Genomic DNA, 5,257 nt, shown 5'->3' on the forward strand with positions numbered 1-5,257 from the left:
ATTCCAGGGTACTAAAAGAGATGCTAGGAAAAATAGCAAATTCACTGGCAGTAATTTTCCAAAATTCACTGGAGCCTGTGGCAGTCCCAGCAGACTGCAAAACAGCAAAAGTGACACCAATGTTTTTAAAAGGAGGTAGACAAAAAGTGGGGAATTATGTACCAGTTACTTTATTCTCTGTAGTGGAAAAGATGCTTGGGTCTATTATCAAGGAAGAAATAATAGAGAATCTCGATAGAAATTGTCCCATTGTACAGACACAGCATGAGGGGCAGGTCATGCTTGACCAATCTTTTTGAATTCTATGAAGACTTTTCAAGCAAGGTAGACAACGGGGACCCAGTGGATGCGGTGTACCTGGATTGCCAAAAGACCATCAACAAGGTGCTGTGCAAGAGGCTGTTGCATAATATAAGGGTGCATGGCGTTACTGGCAGAGTATTAGCATGGATAGAAGATTGGTTGACTAATAGGAAGCAAAGTGTGGGGATAAATGAGCATTATTCTGGCTGGCAATCATTGACAATTAGTGTGCCTCAGGGATCGGTGTTGTGATTGCAATTATTTACAACTGATACAGATGATTTGGAGTTGGAACCACATGTAGGGTGTCAACGTTTGCATGTGACACTAAGATGATTAGCGGAACAAAGTGAGCGGAGGACTGTGAAACTTTGCAGAGGAACATAGATACATGGAGTGAGTGGGTAATGGTCTGTAAAATGAAATAGAATGTTTGTAAATATAAAGTTTATACTCTTTGGTTGTAGTAACATTTAAAAAAATCACTTGAATGTTAAAAAGTTGCATTATTTGCTCTGCAGAGTGACCTAAGCATCCTTCTACATGAAGGTTGGTCACCAGATACAATAATCAGTTCAGAAAGCAAATGGAATTTTGTCCTTCATTGCTGAAGGGATTGTGTTTAAAAGCAGAGGTTTTGTTTCAGCTGTATTTGGGTGTTGGCGTACTGCATGTAGTTTTTGTCTCCTTACTTGAGAAAGGATGTACTGGCACTAGAGGGGGTGCAGAGGAGGTTAACTAGGTTGATTCCAGAGTTGACAGGTTCGGCTTAACAGAGATTGAGTAGATTGGGATTATATTCATTGGAATTCAGAAGAATGAAAACATATAAAATAATGAATGGAATGGATAAAATAGAAGTAGAGAGCTGTTTCCATTGGCAGGTGAAGCTAGGACAAGAGGGCATCACCGCAAGACTAGAGGCAGCAAATTTAAGACTGAATTGACAAGGAACTCCTTGACCTCTATGGAATTCACTGCCCAGGGAAGTAGTTGGTGCTCGTTCAGAAAACGTTTTTAAAACTAGGTTAGATTTTTAAAAATGTAATTAATTAATGAACACGGCGAGAACGTGGGTAAATGGTTCTGTGTCCACGAAATGATCAGCCATGATCTTATTGAATGACAGAGCAGGCTCGAAGGGCAGGACGGCCTTCTACTGTTCCTAGATCTTAGGTTATACATCCCCCCCTCATTCGTGACTTGGAGGTGTTGGTGTTGGATTGGGATGGACAAAAGTAAAATTCACAGAACACCAGGCTATTGGTCAACAGGATTATTTGGAAGTACTAGGTTTGCTGCTTCTTCATCAGGGGGTTTTGAGATGCTGTTGTCATTTTTGTAACTCATGAACAGCAACAAAAGCCACGAAGCAATCCGCATGCTCCAGCCAACAATGCGCCCCGGGTGATTGATGTCAGCGGCGGACCAATGGAAAGGCAGGGACAGAGCTGGAGGACCTGGCGCACAGTTGGTCCTCCGACCAATCAGGGTGAATGAGGGGCGGGACTAGACTAGACCACTTGATCATCCTCGCGGTCTGTTCGGGATGTGTGGATGGAGAGCTGTTGGTAAAGATAGAAATAAACAGCAGGAGGCGGGAGGGAAATGATGTCGGTATGGGTTGAGAGGGTTTACAGACATTTGGTGCACATCGAAAATACAAATTTGAAACTCAGTCCCGTTTTTGCAGTAAACGGGAAAATGCCTCATCCAGCGATTGATTCGAGTAAGCACCACCATCTTTATTCGGGGCAACGATTCACTGGACCCGTGCAGCCGCCAGCTTTGTTGGGGGCAAAGTTCAGCGGGACGCATGTGCAGCCCTCTCTGGTAGGGAGTCACAGGGCAGGATTTGCACAGAGCATATTCACACCCAGAGAAATGGATTTTTTTTTCTGGATTTGTTTTTTCATTCATTTAAATGATTTGGATGTGAATAGAGGCGGTCCAGTTAGTAAGTTTGCAGGTGACACCAAAATTGGAGGTATTGTGGACAGTGATAAAGGGTATCTCAAAGTACAATGGGATATTGATCGAATGGAACAATGGGCTGGGGAGTGGCAGATAGGGTTTAATTTAGGTAAATGTGAGGTGCTGCATTTTAGAAAAGCAAATCAGAGCAGGACTCACACACTGAATTGTAAGATCTTGGAAAATCTTGTGAACAAAGAGACCTTGGAATGTAGATTCATATTTCCTTGAAAGTAGAGTTGCAGGTAGATACGACAGTGAAGAAGGCATTTGGTATGCTTCCCCTTATTGGTCAGAGCATTGGGTAAAGGAGCTGGACAGGTCATTGGTTAGGTCACTTTTGGAATATTATGTGTAGTTCTGGTCTCCCTCCCATCAGAAGGAGGCACTGAAACTTGAAAGGTTTGAGAATAGATTTTCAAGGATGTTGCCAGTGTTGGAGGATATGAGTTGCGGGGAGAGGCATAATAGGCTGGGGCCATTTTCCCTGCAGTGTCATAGGCTGAGGTGTGATGTTATAGAGGCTTATAAAAATCGTGAGGGACATTGATAGCGTAAGTAGACAAGGGTTGGTAGACCCCAGAACTAGAGGATATAGGTTTAGGATGGGGTGGGAAATTCAAAAGGAGCCTAAAGGGCAACTAAAATTGTAACATTTCAAAGGCATTTGAATAGGAAGGGTTCAGAGGGATGTTGGCCAAGTGCTGGAAAATGGGAATACATTAGGTTAGAATATCTGGTTGGCAAAGATGGGTTGGACCAAAAAGTCTATTTCTGTGCTAGACATCTGACTGTGGGATCATAAAAGTGAACATTGCTCTGATTCATCTCTGGGCTCCTTGATGTCCACTTGTTTGTTATCTAGCTTTCTCAGTCTCTCGTGTGTATTTTTGCTCTGTGTAGTATTTTACTATTACGTTCACAGTCCTCTTTGTAAATGAATTGTCCACTGCTGCCTGGCTCCTGACCATATACGCTATTATCAGGTTATTTTTTCCACAATATCTTTGACGGTCAAGAGTTCTTTTTTTTCCAATAAGTGAGTGGATTTTCCTTCCATTTCTGACAGTCTAATTCTGCACCATTTTCATTCCCCCATAAATCATATTGCACTCCCTGAAACATGATGTGTATTTCTCCTTCCACAGATACCAGTGATCAAGGCCAAAGCTCTGTTGCCTGTTGAGAAGGTGATGTTTGACTTCCTTGTACTGCTGCAGTTGTATGGTGAAGGTGCTCCCACAACGTGGTTGGGTAGGAGACATTACAGATTATGCACTCAGAGATAGTGAAGAGTAGAAGATATCTGTATAAATCAACACATTTTTAATTTCACAAAATATTCATAAGGCTACAGATGGAGAATATTATGTCCGGTGACCAAACCTTTGCGAAATAAGCAATTTTTCAGGAATGACTTAAAGGAAGAAAGCAGATCTTAGAGGGTGGGAATTCCAGACCGTGTTGCCTTGGAATCTGTAGAAACAGTCACACAGCTGAACTCAAAAATAAACATATCATTGGGAGTCTAAACTGAAATGAGTTATTGAGATGTGAAAGTGTGTCTGGTGCATGGAGATAGGAATGATTACAGCCAGGAATTAAGTCAAGGGTGTGAAAGTAAATTGCTGTTGCTTATAAATGGGAGCCTTTTGATGGATCAGCAAGTTCTGGTACAAGTGAACACTTGGGCAGTAGAGTTTTCAATATTCTGGAGATTATAGGGAGGGTGATTGTGGGATGCTGGCCAGGAGTTGGTTTAGATAATGAAATCTAGAGTTCATAAAATGAATGAATGAGAATTTCATTAAATTAGCTGAGACTGTGGTGAGGTCAGATGATATCACTGAAGTCGAAATAGTGGTCTTGGAGTGGGACGGGCTGTTACCTTCAGCTGTTTGTCAGTTTGTGAATCAAGTCTGTAACAAGCTCGGAAGCTGATTGGCCCTGCAAGAACCCAAACTGGGCGTCACTGAGCAGGTTATTGTGAGCATGTGCTTGACAGCACTATCGATGACAACGTCTATCACTTCACTGCTGAGCGAGTGTGGACTGATGGAGGTTTTGTGTTGAACAACACTGGGAAACATTTCCCAATATCGGTAGATGCCAGTGCTGGAGCACTTTTTGTCTTGGTGGGCAGCAAGTTCTGGAGAAGAAAGTGAGGACTGCAGATGCTGGAGATCAGAGCTGAAAATGTGTAGCTGGAAAAACGCAGCAGGTCAGGCAGCATTCAGAAACTCATTCCTGAAGAAAGGCTCATGCCCGAAACGTCAATTCTTCTGCCCCTTGGATGCTGCCTGACCTGCCTGCGCTTTTCCAGCAACACATTTTCAGCAAGCTCTGGAGCACAGCTATCAGTATATATTGCCACAATGCTAGCAGGGCCCATAGCCTTTACACTACTTGTCCATTTCTTGATCTGATTTGAAATGGGTTTTCAACCAATTCGATTCACATCTGTGATGTCATGGACAAATGGAGAAGCCTCATCCACTTGGCACTGCTGGCTGAAAATGCTGTTGTCTTATCTGTTGTATGAATGTGTGAGGCCCCTCCATCATTAAGGGTGGGGATATCTGTGATGCTTCCTGCAGTGAGTTGTTTAATTGCCCATCACCATTCCTGACTAGGTGTGACAAAATTGCAGAGCTCAGATCTGATCCACTGGTTGTTGGATCACATAGTTCTATTTGGTGTTGCTTGCACTGTACCTTCACCAGGTTGGCGCCACATTTTCAGGTATGTCTGGTATTGCTCCTGGCATGCCCTGCGGAACTCTCCATTGAAGGAGTGTTGATTCCCCTGGCTTGATGTTAATGGTTGAGTGGGGGATATACCAGGCCATTAGATTACAAAATTGGGCTGGGGTACAGTTCTGGTACTGCTGTTGGCCCACAGTGAGACAGAGGTTGTAGGGTCAAGAGGGCTGATTGTGTTGTTGTATTTTCCAGTGCATTGGTAGATGTAATGTGGTCCA

At 43.2% G+C, this 5,257-nt stretch overlaps 1 long non-coding RNA gene across 1 annotated transcript; it reads left to right on the plus strand.

The window, feature by feature from the left end:
• The first annotated feature begins 1,936 nt into the window (after positions 1-1,936).
• LOC148147089 (uncharacterized) lies at positions 1,937-3,475 on the plus strand. Its single transcript, XR_015760049.1, has 3 exons — positions 1,937-2,032; positions 3,264-3,316; positions 3,426-3,475. It is a non-coding gene; the product is annotated as an uncharacterized LOC148147089 (long non-coding RNA).
• The last annotated feature ends 1,782 nt before the right edge of the window (positions 3,476-5,257 follow it).

The sequence above is a fragment of the Chiloscyllium plagiosum genome, unplaced genomic scaffold, assembly GCF_037043375.1.
Source record: "Chiloscyllium plagiosum isolate Xiang-an unplaced genomic scaffold, Cpla_swu_hap1 HiC_scaffold_18, whole genome shotgun sequence".
In the NCBI taxonomy this organism is placed as follows: domain Eukaryota; kingdom Metazoa; phylum Chordata; class Chondrichthyes; order Orectolobiformes; family Hemiscylliidae; genus Chiloscyllium; species Chiloscyllium plagiosum.